Source organism: Herpailurus yagouaroundi, unplaced genomic scaffold (assembly GCF_014898765.1).
Source record: "Herpailurus yagouaroundi ecotype Mexico unplaced genomic scaffold, PumYag 165, whole genome shotgun sequence".
In the NCBI taxonomy this organism is placed as follows: Eukaryota; Metazoa; Chordata; class Mammalia; order Carnivora; family Felidae; genus Herpailurus; species Herpailurus yagouaroundi.
In genome coordinates this window covers 20,756,055-20,777,191 of record NW_024412406.1, presented here as the reverse complement: position 1 = coordinate 20,777,191, position 21,137 = coordinate 20,756,055, and the positions used below count along the sequence as shown (strand labels likewise).

The 21,137-nt window shown below is 40.8% G+C and overlaps 1 protein-coding gene across 1 annotated transcript in view; it reads left to right on the top strand.

Annotated features, from left to right (window-relative positions):
* The window catches only part of NKAIN3 (sodium/potassium transporting ATPase interacting 3), a 611,467-nt gene extending 607,170 nt beyond the window's left edge, over window positions 1-4,297 (top strand). The window contains exon 8 of the mRNA XM_040487717.1: window positions 1,910-4,297. The gene's annotated coding sequence lies outside the window, so the exon portion shown is untranslated. The remainder of the gene's footprint in view (window positions 1-1,909) is intronic.
* The last annotated feature ends 16,840 nt before the right edge of the window (window positions 4,298-21,137 follow it).

Below are 21,137 nucleotides of genomic sequence, written 5' to 3'. Positions count from 1 at the left end.
TCGACATTATGTGTCTCCAGATATGACACAATCAGAAGACGTAGTACCACGTATGAAGTATCTTGCCACAAGGTCAAGCTTGATCTTGGACCGAAAGTGTAGAAAATTCAAGAATAACAGAATTAGATCGGTCTCACCACTAATGATAAATGTGATGGGTATACCCAGAAGTTCCCCCCAAACTCCCATCAGTACTACCCCCAAGAAACAAAAATTCCTTCCCCTATTGCCTTACCTCATTCTAGAAGAAATTTGCCTATTGGATGGATGAATAAACTTCAGGACCTTGAAACCCCTTCCCAACTAAGATACAGTATAAAATGATTAAAATTCCACTATCATAATCTTATCCCTTTATCTTTCAGCTCCAATCCCTAGTAAATCACAATGGGGTGAAAGGGGTAGATAGGTGGGCTATATAGTTTTCGGAATGTAGAGAAATAGGCAGAGAAAATGTGAAAGGAAGGCGAGGAGATAAGTAAAGGACTCCAACTCTTGCGATGTGTGAGAGGGAACAGGACTTCCCTGGAGAAGAGTTACTACCAAAAAGCAAAGCTGGAAAGTTGGAGCTTTTTTCCAGTTATTTAAACTTATGACCAAAAAAGTCTGTTCTGAGCCATAGAGAAAGTCATAGCTTCTACTGGCAGGATGCTTATAATTTAGTTGGGGGTAAGAAACTTACATATCTGAGTGAAACAATCAGAGCCGAATTAATTGTGTAGTTGAATGCCATTTGCTCCACATGGGGTACAGCAGATAATGTAAGAGTTGCTGTCAGCAGGGTGAGAAAGCAGTATGGCTGAAGCAGAAGTAGAAGTCTTCGCAGAGGAGAAGAAATGTCAACTGAACCCTAAAGATGAATAGGATTTGGATCAGCTGAGACTTTTTTCATGAGAGAAACAGTGAGAGCAAAAATATTCAACAAATATGAAGTGCCAACTAGGTGGCAGACAGTGCATGTGGTTGATATTCTGGGAATAGGCATAAGGCAGAACCGCCACCTTCCAAAGACTGACTGTCTAATATAGACTTAGAATCGGTAGCAAGAGTGACTAGAGATTCCAAGGAAGAGGACCAATAGGGTGTGTGTGTGTGTGTGTGTGTGTGTGTGTGTGTGTGTGTATGGAGACAGAGAGAGAGAGAGAGAGAGAGAGAGAGATCTTAATTGGCTCATGTGATTATGGAGCCAGGCAAGTCCAACAAGCGTAAGGAAAGCTTGCAGACTGGAGACCCAGGGGAGGGTTGATGTTGCAATCTTGAGTCCAAAGGCAGTGGAGAGGCAGAATGTCTTTGTTCTTAAGGCCTTTAAGGGACTGAATAAGACTCATCCACAATATGGAGGGTAATCTGCTTTACTTAAAGTTTATTGATGTAAATGTAAATCTCATCTGAAAAATACCTTCACAGCCACACCAAATATCTGGCTACCTTGGCCCACCCAAGCTGACACATAAAATTAATCATCACAGGACGGGATGTATGTAAGGACATGGATCAGTGGTATGAAAGCCAGGTGAGGATGATCCTTGAGCAGTCAACCAACAGAATACTGTAGGAAGATTAGGCTAGGGACGTTTCTAGCAGTTTGGAGACATAATATTACCCTCTCATCTTTACCCCAAGACAACCGAAGGCCATACCTTTACATCATTCTTCAGTTACTATGGGTTGGCACTTCTCTTCCAGGAAAGCAGTCCTATATTCTGATTTTTGTACCTGATTGCACACCCCGACCTGAAGAGCAGGAAGCCCATGGGTTTTTGGTTTTCTTATTGCGACAGTCATATACACGGACCGCATGAGGCACGCCCAGAATCTATTTTGCGTTTTGAAAAGCCTGGATGAATAGAAAGGAAATTCAGTTTTCAATTGTCAAGTTCTTTAAAGCAATTCATATTTTCTGTTTTAGGTCGAAATAAGTAATGACACTGACTCTGAAACACGGCTGCTGAACTTGAGTTAGGAAGCAAAGCACCACTGAGAGCACCTCTCTGCATTGGCACGTCTCACTTCCTCCCAGAGGACGGACCGCGCCTCCCTACTTCCCCACGAATCCCGGAGTTCTTGGGTCACAGCCTATGTATTATTAGCATTGTTCACTAGATGAGTTGTAGGTGACTGGGTGGGTATTTTTTTAAGTCATTTTCTTCTTATATGAATACTTGTAAATTATTTTAAAAATTGGTCTTTCATTTTTTAACAATATTTACTGTGAGGCATGCAAAACAAAAACACTTCGTGAAAACCTTCCACAGTCAATTCTAAGAGAAATACTGGTTTTTGTATTGAGGTGTTAAGTCGGTGTTGCTGATGACCTGAGTTATCCTATGCCTGATGGAGTTTGCATTAACAGACATTACCGGGGGCTACTCAATATGAAGTTAGATGCTGTGACAGCTGATAAATGGGTGCAAACAGTGGATCCGGCCTTCAGACTGACCATGGGTCATTTTTTCAACACCATAAGACAAAACATGAAGTCCTCCTTTGTTCTCAACTTTCCAAAATGCAGAACACCATTACGTCAATCTAAATTCTCAGATTCATGCATATTATCTTGTTCTTCCTGTATTCTGAAAAGAACGTATCATGGGGAGTATAGAAGAGTATGATTAGTAGAATACCTTTCCCCTTTAGAGGTTATATGGGTATCTCTGATGTTCATATTTTCTACTCTTTATCCCGGTTCTGACATTGGTGTCAGACCTAAACATACAGCTTGTGGAGTTGTGGAACAGAAATCACAACCATAAATCTGCAATCAGGGATATTGCTCTTAAGATATTCAAAAGGAGCATTAAAATGGTATGGAATCCTCTATAAATGCTCCTAAAAAACATATTTATATTTGCTCTACATCAATTTTTCTTTTTCTTACCCCATCCCAATAACCAAGAAAGTAATATGGGAAACATCACTTTCCAGGGAAAGAAGGACTGTTTTGAAAACACATCATAGCTTTTTCCTTTCATATCTTTCAAGGACTATTTCCCATATCAAAATAAGTTTTGCTCACTTTGGATAGCAACCAAGGTGAGGCCCCCTATAGGCCACAAAATTGTGTACATGTGTACTATTTAATCCGGAAGTTGTTAACTTGGCCCATACATCTCTAACAAGTCAGTCTATAAACTATTTAAAATCGTATGCAAATTTTTATGTGGGTATAGAGGTTCCTTTTTTCTTGTTTTTTTGTTTTTGTTTTTGTTTTTTTGTTTGTTTGGAGTCCGTATATTTTTATGAGACTCTGTTAAGAATCAGAACTAATACAACAAAGTGCCCTGGTTGCTCCCATCTCATGCCAACCACTGTGGGCATTCCAGAAGCCCATTTTAGTCACTAGCCTTTGGATTGTGCTCCGTCAGTCAGGTGACACACATTTAATCCCATCATTTTTCATTCTACTAAATAAACCTGAATGCAACATGACGAGGAGCTCACAGGGACCTAGGAGATGGTCAAATCCAAACCACCCCTTCACAGTTCAGGGATCCGAAGCATAGGGGATTTGGTGGCCTTGTCCTGAGTCCTGCATGTACACAGAGGGGCAAGAGTCATGGGAGGGGGTGGGACCCTTGGAGGGCAAATGGTAGGGTTTGGACCCAGCACTGTGGCCTTGGATAGTGTTGGACATCGTTGCCCTGGAACTTTCCTCATCTGGGAGGTAGAACTATAATCCCTACCTCCCAATGAAGAGGTGAGAATCAGATGAAATATAAAAAATATCCCAGACACTGTGAAGTGCTCCACAACTGAAAAAGGCAGTTATGATTGTAGCGTCAGGACAAGTGGGACCCTGTCTGGAGCTCTCGCCATACAGCCAAGTGTGGTGAAAAGCCCATGAAAACATCAAACTCTTCTAAGTTTTCTAAAAAGCAGCTGGAAAAAATTGCCATGTTAAAGCAATTAGAAATAGTGAAGACTGAAAGTTGCATTTCCTAATTAAAAAAATAACTTTTGTTTATTTCAAGACTAATACATATTATTACTATGGGTAAAGCTAATAAAATATCAAAAATGTAGAAAGTCAGTAAGACAGAAGAATAAAATTAATATGTGAGTATTTTAAACAGTCATTGCATTAGCCTCTCACACGTGCCCAAACAAAACATAGTCAACATTTCACAAAACAGCACCATACTAACTTTTGTTGTGTTCTATCTTCATGTAAATGTGTACATACTGGTAAGATGCACGGGAGAGTCCTAGATCTTGTCTAACTGATTTGAGGAAGAAATCCTTACATTAGTGATTTTTTTCTATGGATTTCCAATATAGGCAACTACTTAATATGGTATCCCAGCAATCCATAATGATAATTCTAAAGTTCTGGAGACTTGACCTCTCATCGGAGACAAGTTAGATCGATCTCCTCTCCTTCTCACTTTTCTTCTCCCTACTTCTCCTGTCCTGGCTACTACTTAGAGATTCTGCTTCCCGTGACAAAGGGATGAAAAGAAGTGCTGAGCTTTGCGGCGACCCTCAACAGTCACCCTTGACTGTGTGGTCTTTCCACACAGCGGTGTCACGGCCGCTGCTTCTGAGGAGTGAGCGCGTCGGGTTCTTGCAGGTCTTGCCTCCTGTTTGGGGGAAGCCATCCAGCACTGTGCATCATGTAGTGGGGCTTGAAAGCCCCACACATGTTCATGATGTCTACAGTCTTGCCAAAGCTTGGCTTCTCCATGTGCAGCGGGTGCCTGGTCAGAGGGAGAGAAAATGAATGTGTGTCCAAGCCTGCCCTCATCCGCCAGAACCCCAGCATCCTGAATGATGGTGCAGCTCCAGGTTCAAGTGCCCTCCTCAGAAGTGGTCCTGGGAAAAGTGAAGATGGGACATCCACTGCCTGTTAGCTGACTGGAATGTACAAGGGGATACAATGTACACCTTGGTATTGTGTCCTGTAAAATCTTGGTGAGCACTGCCCCAGGCTGTGTCTTCTATCCTGTGTGGATGACTTAGCCTTTCTGAAGCATCTTCTGCTAGCAATGTGTGGAGCCACAGACAGCCGGGATAGTTTGCAGTTTACCTTATATTAACTTCAGCTTCCAGTCATAGCTCATGCCTGCAAAAGCTGAGCAGGGAGCTATGGCTCCCCTGCTCAACTGGGCTATATGCAGCCCGGTTGATGGGCTGTTGGAGCATTGCCAGGAGACAGGCTACATCTTGGGGTGTGGAATGGTCTACCATCAAGGAAACCTCAAACATTTCTTAGGAAAAGCTCTAAGCTAATACATGCCCAGGTATCTTAAGACTTTCACCTGCCTGGGGCACCTGGGCAGCTCAGTCAGTTAAGTGTCTGACTTTGGCTCAGGTCATTATCTCACGGTTCATGAGTTCGAGCCTTGCATCGGAAAGCCGACAGCTTGGAGCCGGGAACCTGCTTTGGATTCTGTGTCTCCCTCTCTCTCTCTCTGCCCCTCCCCTGCTCGAATTTTGTATCTCTCTCTCTTTCTCAAAAATAAACATTAAGACTTTCACCTGCCATATAACATGAGGGTATGTGTCCCTGAAACAAAAACATAGGTTCATACCACTCAAAAAATGAGAGGCTTTTGACTCACTTGTTTGAAGATAACTTGACATCTTGCCCTACCAAATATTGATTTCTTTCTTTTTTTTCCCTTCAGAAAAATAAGCCCTGCTATTTCCCATAGACCTAAATAAGGAAGGTAGCCAGCTTCAGGAGGCTGGATCTAACAAAATATAGCCAGGCTGCCGTTTGTCTCAATGAATGGGACGCTCATGATTGAGAGGAATTTGTGTTTAGTGGAACCAGCTCAAATGTGTGTTGCAAAGCTGAGGAAAACCATCTTGACTCTGCTAAAATGAGAAGCAAATAAAAACCAAAATTGCTCTTTTCAATCTTTGCAAATTAGAAGGGAATCTTGCCAAAAATAAACAGATCTTCATTTCAGACCTGATGTAAAAATGTATACTCTCCCAAAATGTGGATTCACTATGGAGTGAATATTCTGGCTTATCATTTCTGAGTTACTTTAGTATGTAACTAGGAGAACTTTTATAGTTGATTGGAATTCAAATGTTCTAACTTGACATTTTAGCTCAAGGTAGTAGCTCCTTTCAGGGGATAACTGAATTAAGTAGGAAAAAATACAAATAATTGATCCTTTTAAACTTAGAAACCTTGAACATCCATTTTTCTTGTTTCCTTCCCATTTAAGAGTCATCTGCAACCTTTGCTGAATAGGTTTGTGAAAGTGTCCATGAACCCTGTTCAAATATTCATGATAAATGGACCCACCACCTAAGGATGTTATGTCTAAAGAAATCACTGCTCATATAACTGCATAGTGCGCAATGAAGAAGGGGAACAGGTATATTTTAATTATTAGAACAATATATCTATTAATAAAAATGTTTCCAGAAAACAAAATTCTCAAAAATTTCAAAATTCGTGGGTAGCATCCCTCTTATCATCCTAAAGAATCTTAAGCTTAGTATCTTTATTGAGAGCTAAGAGGAGAAAAGCCATTTCTAGAAGGTGGATAAGCTTTCTTAAGAATCAATATTTCTAGGGGCGCCTGGGTGGCTCAGTCGGTTAAGCGTCCGACTTCGGCTCAGGTCACGATCTCGCGGTCCGTGAGTTCGAGCCCCGCGTCGGGCTCTGGGCTGATGGCTCAGAGCCTGGAGCCTGCTTCAGATTCTGTGTCTCCCTCTCTCTCTGCCCCTCCCCCATTCATGCTCTGTCTCTCTCTGTCTCAAAAATAAATAAAAAACATTAAAAAAATTTTAAAAAAAAAGAATCAATATTTCTAGAAAAAGTTAGGGTCAGATGAAAAATGAATCATCTTCCTTGGACTTGAAAGCATATAAAAGGCAAGAATCGTGTTAAATGCTAAACCTTAAAAAAATATATAAGATACTCAAAGAATCCAAAATATGCTCTGGTTTAAACTTGAGAGCTAAATTAAGAAAAAAGAAGGAAAAGAAATAAGGCAGGAAAGAGAAAAGGGATGGAGGAAAGGGGAAGAGAAAGAAAGGGACATAGAAAGGAAAGAAGGAAGATCCAAAATTGAAAGTCTACTTAATTTGGGTTCGGACAGGTCTTTCACTCAAAGTTGTTGTACTTGTTTCCTTGAGTGACTAAAAACAGTGAACGTTTTCCATTTAGGGAATGCTTTTTCTTTCCTCTCCAGTTAGGTTTTGTTTTGGTTTTTTCTTTTGTTTTGTTTTGTTTATAAAACACTTTGAGGAAACCAATGATCTATCTAGTTATTCTCATAGAACTAGCTTTGGCAGACAACCTTGTCAGTCTGTATTAGTTAGGATTAGGTTTACCTACAAGTGACAGAAAGAAAGAAAGATAGAAAGAAGAAAGAAGGAAAGAGAGAAAGAAAGAAAGAAAGAAAGAAAGAAAGAAAGGAAGAAAGAAAGAAAGAAAAGAAAGAAGAAAGAAAAAGACAATGGCTTCAACAGGATAGAGCTCTATGCCTCTTTATATTTCAAAACTCTGGAAATCATCAGCAAAGAGCTGAACTCGGATTCCCCGGAGACAAGGACTAGGTTCATTCTCATGACTTCATTATGTGTCCTGCCATTCTCAAGGCATAACATGACTCAAGATGGCTGTGAAAGGTCCAGCCATTGCTTTTTTATTCCAACCAAAACTGAGGAAAAAGGAACAGAGAATGGTGCTTCTTTCATTTAAGGACCTGTCTCAGAAGTTGCACATACGACTTCTGCTTACATCCTATTGGTCAAGTTTTGACTAATTTTAGCTTCAAGGAAAATTTTGACTAAATTTAGCCGCAAGGAAAAGTTGGGAGTTGTTATCTTTATTCTTCATAGCCTTGTGCCCACCTAAAAAATAGGGGCTTCTTTCTTATTAAGAAAAGGAAACGTGTACTGAAGAATGCTTAGCAATCTGCCACACAGTTCAAACTAGTTCTCATAACTTTTTGGAATAATGTTTTCATTTACTTTAATTATAATAGATACTTGAAAAAATGCATACATTCTTGAATACTGTGAGAAATTAATCACTAGCTCTGTGAAATGAGAATTTCTACCTCATCTGTCTGCCTTTCTTTCTAGAAAGAAAAAATAAATCTAGGACTCAAGATCCTTCTAAGTTTTCCATAATTCTGCAGGGTATATTTTAGCTTTCCTTTTCTGGAAACTGAATTTAACACTTAGGAGCCAATCTAATATTTTGCTTGGTCCTCACCATTGTGCTATGAAAATAAGTCTTTTCTTCTATGGTCGTAAATCTTCAACTATTTTATTTCAGCAGCATCTTTTCTTCTGAATTGATTAGTAGTGTCTTTATTTTCTTTTTTATTCAATTTGACAAATATGTATGGACATTGATGCTTAAAAAGGCAGGGCGGGATATATAGTGAAGAGCAAACAATCCTTCCTTTTTTGTTGTTTTCTCTCAGTAGATGTTTGGCCTGTGTTTCCCTTCATCTGTTTATCAAAAACATATTGTCCAGAGTGGAATGAGTGTTTTAAACGCCTTCATAGTCTGTTTCTCTAAGAAAAAAATACAACTGAAGGAAATCACCAAAATATTGTCATTACATTTTATCATACATCCTTCCCAGGCTGGGGTTGGGGGTGGGAGAGAGACAGAGACAAAGAAAACAGAAGCAGGAAAATCTTACAAATATACTTACTAAACAATGTCCTATGAAGCGATTTCAATCCCTGAAAAGTGTTGGTTATATCCTCCTAATACTCAGTGCCTGCAAATACGGCGGCTGTCACTAATGATGGAGATAAGACTGGTTGACTTATTCATGTCATAGACACACCTCTACCCACAAACTTCAACACTCAAGTCTACCTTTTCTAAACAATCGTGTTGCTAAAATGTGCCATATGACCCATGTCCCTTAACAAAGAGCGGAAGATTATTTTAAGAGATAAAAGTTGAAAAAAAAATAAGATGCCTAGAGCAAGAAGCAAGATGCCTTGTGCAGGATCAAGTTGTAGAACTGAAAGCACCTCAGTGATTCTTTTGTTCAGTTTACAGACGAGGAGACAGGCTGGTAGCTGCAGTGGCTTCTCCCATGTCCCATTGGGTCTGTTATACAAGCTCTAAGCCTACCATCTTTCCTCTATCATTGGTGGCCGGTCACCAGCTGTCACAAGTCCTAACTAGGCTTTGGCTGTTGATTGCAGTCTGATGGTTTTTCACCTTGTCTTCAAGGCTCAGGACAGCTGAGGAAGACGCCTACTGTTGGCTCCTCCCCCTCCCCCTTCCCTGTGCTTGGATCTGAGCGTCAGAAAGTCCCCTTCCAATGGGCTTTCAGCCTGCCATTTTGTCTTCTCAGGGCAAACAAGAAATCCCCGACCTCAGGTCCCTGCTCATTGCTTCCCCGAAGACATAACAGCTCAGTCCTGCCTGCCTTCTTCTTTCTTTACTTATTATGGCTTGAACATGATTCCCTCTGACCTTATCAAACCTTCTCATGATTCTTTGTCAACCAGCAGAACTACTGGATGTCAGTGTCTTTTAAAGACTTTAGTTCATGAGGAAGCAATTTTGCAAATAATTGCATGAAGTCGCTTTTTAACTGCCTCACATAGTTTCACTTCTTGTAAGCCTCTTTTTTAAAAGGCAATTGTTTTCTTCCCCTTCTGGCTTCTTAAATCTATCTGAAACCTAAAATATCGGTCATTGAATGCAGTTGTACAAAATAGTTTACTTGGATCGCCTATGTCCTGTGAAACCAAAAAGCCTAATCGTTGTGATTATTCCTGTCACATTCAGATAATGACAATACAAAGGGAGCATTGCAAGTGTGAATGTTAATCAGCTTTCCCATTGCTTCATCAGAACTTACCTTGTGCTGTGCAACCTTCTCTTTGCACTCTCTAGGGTTTTTATTGTCATAACCTGTCACATTTAACCCACTTATTCAAGTATTTAGGTTCTTCTACGGCTTTTCACTTTTGCCATCATTCTAAATAAGAAAAAGAGTTTCCTGTGCAAGAGATTTTTAGGCAAAATATAATGTACAGAGCACTAAGTTCAATAACTTTAGAGAATGAAATTTGGGACAATTCATGTGGCATACCTTGTTTTTATAGGCCAAGCAAAGCGCATTAATTCCATTCTACTTATTGTTTTTAAACCACTTGTTTAGTGTGGTGGATTTTTTAAAAAATCAATTGATCGATCGTTGGTGTTGTTTTTTTTTAAGATCACAGAGGAAGCCTATTGATTATGGAACTCAAATATCTAAAGTTCACTCAGAAATCTAAATTGCTTGGCCTTTTGTGAAGTTTTTTTGTGCTCCGAGGCCTGCAAAGCTTTGCTCTAAAGTCTGAGCTTGAATCACATGGGTCCCATTAATCTCTGTCAAGAAGGAAGTTTGAGGGGAGGGTCGGAAGGCCAACTCCAGATCCTGTTTTATTCTTTCCTCATTTGTTTCAGGGCCCACGGCCATCAACCCTCCCTAATTTTATTTTGCCTGAGCTTCCCATTTCCATAGCTATAAATATGGGGCCGCATGATAATTGCTACCTCTTAAAAAAAATGGAGAGTTTTCACTGAAGTTCCCCTGCAAATCTAAGATGTCACGTATAGATGTTAGCAGCACAGAGTATTATTAGCATCAGTGGTAACTGTAGTAAGACTATGTCTCATTTTCTTTTAAAGACATAGGTATATCAATTTCATCCTGTCTGACTCAAAGGGAATTTGGGTGCTAACACTTCAAAATACTTTTAAGTCCTTAGGGAGAGAATCCAAGGTGAAAAGTATTAATTTCTGATTCAGTTCCTAAAGCAAAATGCCTGCCTCAGAATAACAAAGTTATTTCTTATCCTGTGGCAGAAATGTACAGGTGAGAACTCCCACTGAGACCTTCCGATCTGAAAACACTAAGGAATTTCTGCCATTGTAGCTAAAAAGACAGAAAAAGAAACCTGTCTTCTCACTTGTTCTTACCTTTCAATTTTTTTCTGAGACCGTCTTCATGTGACAAGAGCTCAGCTACCTGGCAACTATCCACAGCAGAACAGAGAACCAAGAGACAAATGACAAAGTCTCTGACTATCCCAGGAAATTTCATGAAATCCACACTCTGAAACTCCTGAGTTTTTTTCCATAGGAAACCTCTTCAACCCTTTATTTAAATCCTAATTACTCTTAACTTATACACAATTCTAATTACCTTCCTGGCCTAGTTTTCAATCACATGACAGGTCACAAGCAGGAAATTAGAAAGGGAGCTATGTATAAAATAAGCAGAAATACTGATAGTAATGTAACATTCTCTAAAGGGACAGAGACAGAACACTAATATAAAAATCTATAGCACAGTTGTCTGGGGACATCTTAGGTGAGAATGAATACACTTCGCAGAGTCTGTGGGCAACATTGCACTGTTTCAGGGAACGGCATTTTATTCATATAATGAGCCCAGATTATCAATAAAAATATTTATTGGGAATTAGGAATGGGAACCCCTTACTCAAGGTACTTACCTTTCATCCGTCCTAAAATTATATTATTCATTTTTATTTATGTAAGACATTTTACTGTCATCTGGAAAATTTCTCAGATAATCATATGGATCTTCAATATCTATTATTTGAATGGGAACCCTTTAAATGTGGCATTGCTGTGCCCTTCATAACCTGCACGTTTTATGTTGGCCTTACGGTCAATGCAGTCTTTTCTGAAAAATAGGTCTGTAAATTTCACCATGGAAAACTCACACTCCAACTGGTTACTCAGAGTATCCAAGTGGATGCTTAGGCATTTAAAAGGTTAAAGTGTCTCTTACACCAAAGACATTCCCTGAATGTCCTGAGTGGAAGCCACACCCTGGTGAGAAGACATCTCTGGAAAAAATGAATACATTTTCAGGAGTGTGGGCCTTGTATTCGTTCTCTGGAATTTTCCCCTTTGATAAATTTTCTTCTGCCTTCCAGTCGCCAAATTATCTCTTCTGGTAGAATGCCTTGATTTTTTTCATTTGCAGAGATCTCAAAGTCCTAGGCTATTTCGCAGAGAAAGGAAGCCTTTGAAGACAGCATGAATGTGCACACTTTCCCCATGGGAAAGAGTTCCCTGCCCACATTCACCAAAACCTCCTTCCTGGTGCCTATTCAGTACTCCATAATAGGAAATCTCTTCTCTGTTGATAGTGGCAGCTTGTATCAAACTGGGATGTATCGTTTCTTCTTCACTCATGGATGATTCTGATTTGCTCTTTGGGGTGTAAAACCGACCGTACCCAGAAGACACTATCGGCCTCAAAGTTTCTCTGAAGGCGGGGGGCCATAGTAGCATTTGCTACACCAGCTGCATAGCCGAGACAGGATCAGATGACCTCCACACCATGCACCAGTACCCACTAGTATGCCATCTAGGATGGCAACCTAGAACTGTTGCTTCTTTCTTTCAAATCACCCCTGCTGTACGCCTTCTATGTGTGAGGTACGCAGGCACTAGCTATATTCAGCAAAATCGTAACAGAGTTTTCCTGCAAGGAGCTTACAATCCAGTTGTCAAGAGGAGTATTAACCTGCGCTAATGTCTGCCAGCACTCTGCACAGCCGGGCCCTAATGGGAGATGCTGGGACTTTCCTTCTTCTGAATCGAGAGTCCCAGCAATCTCAAGAGAGAGGAGAGCCCATGCACAACCCTCCGCCCCCTTCCCTGTGATTCAACAAACATTTAGGGAGTATCTACTTGGTGCGAAAAGCTGGGGAGTGACCAAAACAAATCAAATACACATCTTTGCCTTGAGGAGTTTACAAAAACAGTCCCAGTAGCTTTCAGGTGGTCTGTAAATTGCCTTCCTTGGGTTCAGTTCTGGAAACGACACCTGTGCACTCCATGATCTTGAAGTCACTAGGCCATAGACAGCCCATTCATTTGGGCAGACATAGTGCATGCCACATTTTTTTGTTTGACTTTATGGAAAAGTGCATTGACAAAATGAGCCCAGTATTGCCGAGTATTGACAAAATGAGCCCAGTATTGCTGAATAACAAACGCCAGAATGCAGTCACTCATTGCAAACAAACCAATGCAAATCTGGAGGACCTCTGAATTTGCATTAAACGTAGCCAGTCTACAGCTTCTACCAGTCAGAAGCAATCACGGCCACTGCTTGCTAAAGTGGTATCAACAGACGTCTGCTTGTTCTATCTGTGGTGATCTGAGAGTGCTGCCCTAGGGCCTTGCTGGATGGGTCAGTGTTTACATAAAAACCAGAGCAGACAGGTACGGGGAACTCACCGAAAAAGAGCAAAAGCAATGCTAAACGCAGTCCCCAGGCCACCATGGCATAATATGGGAGACTACGCAACACATAATTCCTTAATATTGTTTCTAACAAACTGGATGTTGTTATTATTTTCCTGCAACAAACTGCTACTGCTATTATTATTGAGGGCAGGATAGCAGTATTTAATTGGGGAGAATGACTTTCTTTGTTGCTGTGACCACTGGTAAGAAAGTTAGTTTGCTCTCACATTTGTAATGGCAACACTGCCATCTCGTGGAAAATATTGGAAGTACCTAAAGCATTTCCTTTTTATTTCCAAGGCGAGGATCTGCTGGTTAAGAAAACAGGAAAACAAGGATATTGCACCTCCTATTTCTACCTATTTTTAACTTTTAACATTTTTACCAGCAGAAGTCATTTAAAAAGAAAGTTTCAGTCTTGAGCAATTCTTAAATCGTTTGCCAACCTAGATGTGTCTCAATCTCGACACTGCAAGTTCATGTAAAACTCTTGAACGATATTTTGTACCGATAGGAATTTCTACTGCCCCCTAACACTGTGTAGTGACTTCACTGTATATTAACTTCTTTTCTACAGATTTTTGAGCTACCAGGTGAATTAATTGAAAAAGTCGAATCCTGTTAGGCACCACCTTAGATGATGCTGGTAGCCTGTGAAAAATGAATGTCTTTTTTCTTATATAAACCGGTAACAAGACTTGTTTTCACAATTCCTTTTTACATTTTTGTGCATATAATACCTGTATATTATACTCATATTCTAAAGTGACCAGAAAGTGTTATTTAATAGAAACTACATACATTTTTTATGTCTCTATAGACGCTTTGATTCTGGGTACATTTACAATAAGTTAGCAGTAAAATAGACTATTCTTTTCAAGTATGAATAAAAATGTACATTGAAGTAAAAGATGACTACTGTTTTTTATTTATTTATTTTATTATTTTTTTTTTTTTGCATTTATTTATTTTTGAAAGACAGAGAGAGACAGAGCACAAGTCGGGGAGGGGCAGAGAGAGGAGACAGAGAATCCAAAGCAGACTCCGGGCTCTGAGCTGTCAGCACAGAGCCCGAAGCAGGGCTCCAACCCACAAACCATGAGATCACGACCTGAGACGAAGTCGGACGCTCAACTGACTGAGCCACCCAGGCACCCCATGACTACTGTTTTTAATAACTTCTTCTCCATTACAGTATTTATTATAGTAAAATTGGAAAAGGTACGCATCATGAATGTCCCTTCATTCTTCAGATTTCAAGGGAAAGTGAAGTCACAGGCTGTGTGACCACAAGAAACCCAGTCCCTACCCCAGGAATATCTGAGCATTCCTGTGAGGGTTCAAATGCTCTGCAAGCCCACTGAGGTGTTGCCAGTGTAGGCTCACTGCAGACTCTGGGTTTCTCTGCCAATGACTCAAACTTTCTCATAACTGCCTCTTATCCCTGCAGCTCACTCCTGGCCGCCATCTTCCCAAATCAGGCACTTGGGCTCTCTTTTTATTTCCCGAGGAAAGCTGAAACAAACTTTTGCAACTAATACATTTTACTAAGGTTTGATGATACATAAAAGGGTTATCCCAGAAAAGAAAAGCTTAAAAGTGCATCTTGGACACCCGTGAACCTTGAGTCCTTCACCCTCACAGGACAGCCTCTGTGCACCCCTCTTGTCTTAATCTCCTGCCTTCCATCTCCTCACTTCCAGGCAGACCTGCCCGCTGTTGATTTCGGCGCTGCTTCTGGGTCGGGTTGCCAAAAATACCCTCCGCCGCACCCCAGCCAGGGAGCAAAATCTCCTTAACATCAGAGTAATCTCTGCAGAGATTAAGACAATACTGTTATTTCTGTTAGTTAACAGAATACTTGACATCTGGCCTAACACGTGTTCACTGGAGCTCCGTCCCCAGATGAGGCTTCTCCAAGATGAGTGAAAGACTTTGACTTGAACCAAGTGGCCAGCACCTCACAGTGGGCTCATTTCCAGAAAACAGAGGGCGAGGGATGGTGGGATCCATGGAAACTCTACTTTGCAATTAAAACCATTTTTTTTGGAATTCTAAAATAGAGTTTACTAGAAAGGTGATGGGGGGGGGGCGGTGCGCGATGCTGGTTTCAATGGTATGGTCCAGATTTTACCCTTAGTGATGCAAGCACAATTTATAGAAAATTATAAATTTGTCAAAAAGATTAAAATACAGTCTCCCATGTACTTGCAAGCAAAATAAAGAAAAATGTTAATTTCTAATCTTATTGCCTTTTCCTTCAAGTGGGCATTTGACTTCCTATACCTAGTTGGGCAAATAGAAATTATATTAGATATTCCTAATAGATTCCATAATCTAATCATGACTGAGAATGTAAAAAACAGACTAACATAATCATATTCTTTCCCTACTCTAAGTGTACATCAAATTCTACTTTTCCTTTATTTTTTACCTCTGTCAAAATAACCTAAATATCATCTCTTAGCCCCTCCTCTCCAATCCCACTACCACTGCCTTAGTCCTGGCCCTCATCATTTCTTAATTAAATAGGTTCCTAATGGAGCTTAGACTCTCCGCCTTTTCCTAAAAACTCCACTTTCAATATATTTCTAAAATGACAACTCTGAGCTTTGTTTTATCACCCTGCTAAAAACTTAACATAGGATATGGGCATCTGGATGGCTCAGTCAGTTGAGTGTCTGACTTTGACAGGTCGTGATCTCGCAGCTCGTCAGTTCAAGTCCCACATGAGGCTCTCTGCTGTTAGTGCAGAGCCTGCTTTGGATCCCTTGTCCCCCTCTATCTCTGCCCCTCCCCTGCTCACACTCTCTCTCAAAAAATGAATAAACATTTTTTTTTTTATCTTGAAATAAGATAAAGAGTCAGGTCCAAAATCCTTAGTTTGGTTTATAAGATCTTTCATTATCTGACCAATCTATATTTTCAGCCTCACCTTTTTACTACTCTTTTTCACACCCTGTACATCTCTTTTATGCTTTTGTTTAAACATTCCTCCTGCTTTTTCATGCTTCTGTTACTTGGGAGCCCTTTTCTGCATGTAGAAGATACTCAAGATATTGTCTTGAATTCTAAATATATTTTACTCAATCTTCAAGACCTAAGTCAAATGTTAGCCCATTAAAAACTCAATCAAGGGGCGCCTGGGTGGCTCAGTCGGTCAAGCGTCCGACTTTGGCTCAGGTCATGATCTCACGGCTTGTGAGTTCGAGCCCCGCGTCGGGCTCTGTGCTGACAGCTCAGAGCCTGGAGCCTCTTCAGATTCTGTGTCTTTCTCTCTCTCTCTGCCCCTCCCCCATTCACACTCTCTCTCTGTCTCTCAAAAATAAAAAAACATTAAAAAAATAATAATAATAAAATAAATAAATAAAAACCCAGTCAATATATAATTATGGAACCCTTAGTAGGTGGATGATTCTGAATCCATCAAGCAGCGTTGGTCTCTCTATACTCTAAGAACTTTGATCCATAATTACATGTTGAACCTTAACTACACCTACTACATTGTGAGTTTTCTAAGTGCTCTATAAATATTAATCACACTAGCTTTTTTGGCAGTCACATTACCCTGTTCGTTTCCATTCATTCTTCCATCACTAGAGCCATAAGGTTGGGGTTTCCCCACTATGCTTGTACTGTTAAGTAAAAACTCCTCACCCAGCATCTGTGCAAATGGGTTTATTAAGCTCAATTTTAGGTACTTACAGTGACTTCTTCTAAACTTAATTTTGGTAGATTCAGCCAATCATTTCAATATAATGATACCATTTCGAATTCTGATTTTCTTTTTTTTTTTTTTTTTGCTTTGTTTATTTATTTTCGAGACAAAGAGAGAGAGAGCGCGCGCAAGCAGGAAAAAGCAGAGAGAGAGGGAGACACAGAATCCGAAGGAGTCTCTAGGTTCTTCTGAGCTGTCTGCACAGAGCCCAACACGGGGTTTGAACCCACAGATGAGATCATGACCTGAGCTGAAGTCAGATGCTTAGCCGACTGAGCTACCGACGTGCCCCTGAATTCTGATTTTCTTAACCAAACTATTGGTTATTCTTCTCAGATTCATGTGACCTACATATATTCAAACATCTTTTTATTTGGAGACTATAAATTGTTGAATAAGACAAGTTAGAAAGTGATTATCGCCAAATTATCACATTATTCTCATCAGTCAGGCTTCAAGTGCCTCCTTAGGGCCTGGGATGATGCGCTATGTTAGATACAGAACCGTTCTGAACTCCAGAGTCATCATTTTCTTAATGTCTCTACTGTAGTCTAATATATTAATTCTATGAAAAAGATATAGTATGTCTAACCTGAGGTGTTCTTTGCGAATGAGTTCTTCAAGACCACAGTCAGTTTTTGTTAGCTATTACGAGTCATGTCTTCTTTGGGATTTCCACTAAATTCATCACTTACGATTTTTGAAATCCACCTTCTTCCACTTTTTGCAAATTCTCACAATGATTGCCCATTTTCAGTGTTCTGGCTCTTCTCTCATCCTCTAAGATCCTCCAAGTTTGCCAAGAAAAATGATCTCAGATGATTTTAATAAATGCAGCTTTATCTATTCAGTGTTTCAACAAGAAGTTATTAAATGTCTATAATGTGCCAGGCACTGTGCTGGCCACCAGTTCACCTTGAGTTAAACAGATATCTTTCCTCCATTCAAAAGGAGGCATTCCCCTCCATTTTGATCCTCTGTGTCTTGAAAGGTTATAGTTTGGAGAGCCAGTCAGAATTTTTCTTCAATTACACAGGACTTAAACTAACAATGACCAGCGTTTTGCCTGGTAAGTTATACTTCATACCAGGGAAGGTAAAGAAATGCTAACCGTTAGTCGTTTGCAGTTATAAAATGTCCTAAAGACTGAAGAACATTCTCAGGAACATGTTTTCTAGCAGCTCCCATGGTGCTCACGTCTTGGTGAGCAAAGGCAAATCCAATAATCGCAGGACACACGAACTTGCAGCAAACCAATGAACAAATAAATTCAAAAAAAATAAAGATAAGTAAATCCAGATTGTGCTTCGGTGCCATGCAAACATAAACAGAATGATGTGATGGAAAGTAAATAGATGTAGAACGAGGCACTACCTTTGACAGAGTGACCAGGCACCATCTCTGATTTCAGTGCAAGTGCAAAGATCATGAGACGGGAAAGAGGTGCACACAGTTAAGGAATCTCCATGGTTGGAGTACAATGAGTGTGGAAGGGAGGTATGAGACAAGGTTGGCAAGTGGGAGGTAAGAAGTTAGTAGCCAGATTCAGAGCCTTGTGAGTCTATCAAAGTTGAGATTCTATTCAACAGGAAACCACTAGAGGGCCCTAGGCCCTGACTGCCCATGGGTAAATCAAATCATCTCCAATGGCACCTCTTTGGGGAACAAATACCAGCAAATACTAGGAACAGCATACATCTTTGGAAGCTAAAATTGTTGGCAAAGAACAGGGATACTGTACCATTCCTCTTAAGCAGAAACTTAATTTAATTTCACCCCTCCCTGTCTTTGCCATTTTAATCTTTTGAGACTACACCTATGTCAACTCAGAGCAAAGCTCACTGTGATACATAATAATCCCGACATTAGTCAATATGTTGAAAATAAAAATTCAATCATAAAAGACATTTCTGCTTCCAGATTATGTAGAAATGACTTCATTAAGTTAGCTTTCAAAAAGTATTTTCCCCAAAAGCTGATGCCTTCTTAAATGGTTATGTTTAAGGGCTCTAACGAAGACCTGTGTGGACGGAAACATCAGAACTAATGGTGCCTGATTCTGTCCTTGTCATTTTGGTGACGAGACATAAAAGGCACTGGGCATCTTCAGTTTATGCAGTCTTTTGAGAGCTCTTTGAACAGACTCCTTAAGGGACAAAGTGTCCTGGAGAATAAAAATGACTGAAGCAATTTCCGTGACTTGCAGGCTTTGTTACAGAGCAAACACCTTCAGAGGAAACTGGGTGAGTCACTGGGGAGGAGGTGCTCTGTCCCCTCCTCTCTCTTTCCTTCTCTGACTTTCCTTCCTCCCACCTCTAATCTTTCTGCGTTTCTGATACCTCTGCATTCTGATACAACCATGTTCTTTTGGCCTACACTTACATCACTCATTGATTCCATATCATTGAGTCAGTGACGTTTCTCAGAGTCTGCGCTTCCTTATCTATAACAGGAGGCTGACACCTGTCCCATTGGGTTGAGAAAATACATTCAACGCAGATAACACAGGCCCTGATATATGAGTAAGTCCCCTACAAATGCTAGTCTTCCCTCATGCGTTCTGCCCCTTGCCACCCTCCCTTGTCTCTTCTTCCCCTGTCCATGCCACAGGCCAACAAGTTTTTCCTATAGCCAGGGCTCGCTTCAGCTCTACTCCCTGGGGTCTAAGGGGTGGAGGCCAACGGGCATAGAGTTTAACACACCCAGAAGTATATTCTAGTATGCAGAGTAAATTTCTATTTTGTTTTATTTTTATTTCAAGAGGTTTCACAAAGAATTATCTGACCTCCTCCGCTTATTAAGGGCAAGATTCTTACTTATTTTTTAAAATATTCATTTATTTATTTTGAGAGAGAGAGAGAGAAAGAGAGAACATGAGTGGGAAATGGACAGAACGAGAGTGAGAGAGAATCCCAAGCAGGCTCCATGCTGTCAGCACAGAGCCTGGTGCAGGGCTTGAAGTCACAAACCACAAGTTGGATGCTTAACTGACTGAGCACCCAGGTACCCCGAGATTTTTATTTAAAATTGGGGAAAGTTAGGGGCGCCTGAGTGGCTCAGTCGGTTAAGTGTCCGACTTCGGGTCAGGATCTCGCGGTTTGTGGGTTCGAGCTCCACGTCAGGTTCTGTGCTGACAGCTCAGAGCCTGGAGCCTGCTTCGGATTCTGTGTCTCCCTCCCTCTCTGTCCCTCCCCTGCTTGTGCTCTGTCTCTGTCTCTCAAAAATAAGCATTAAAAAAATAATTAAAATAAAATAAAATGAAATGAAATGGGGGAAAGCTATGTAACGAAGTGCAATTCTACCCCCGCTCCCATACGCCTCCTGGCTCAGACGCATATGAGTACCTTCAAGTACCTGGATGCAACAGCAACCTGCCAGCAGAGACCAATCCGAGGAGAGGACTAACATCTACTTCATGGGGGCGTAAAACTTAGGTTATCCTACTTGCTCTCGTCGAGCAGAACTCAGGGCTCCAAGCTCCTCCCGTGTTCTGGCTTTACTGAACCAGAAGTGGCGTAAGGCCTTGACGTCTTTTGTTTCTAGCTGTACACAAAGGAGAAGAAAAGAGAGAAGTGATTTCACAGGGGGAGAGGAGAAGGGAACGAGGGGCCAGGCCTGGAAATGGTGCACGTCACTTCTGCCCACATTCCTTGGGCCGGAATATAGTCACAGGACCCCACCAAGTCATAAGGAAAGCAGAAAAATAGAATCTGACTCTGGCCCAGAAAGAAAAAAGAAGAGACCGTGGTGAACATAGAGCAGACTCTGCCACAACAACCTTTTATTACAAATAGTTTGGTTTAGTATTTTTTCCTTTGCAGTGGGACTTTGTATCAGAATGTTAGCAATGTTTAGGAAAATTAGAAGATTGAGAGCAAAAGAAATTGTCCTCGAACTTTGAGCTCCCACAGAATAATATTGACTGTCCTGATGTGACTCTTCTCACACATCCTACAAAAACCATGTAGTCGACAAGGAGAGAAAATGATGCTGCCCGTAACCTTCTCTACGGGCACCATAGAGCCTCCCTCTCCTGCCAGCAGAGAAATCTCTCGCCCTTCTCCCTTCTCCCTTTTCTACCTCCCTTGACCCCTTGGTCTCCTCAGTCTTTCTGCTACCTGCTCTCTCCTCGTGTTCAGTCTCTGGCTTAGTTCCAGTTGAGCCAGATGTTGGTATCGGAAGGAT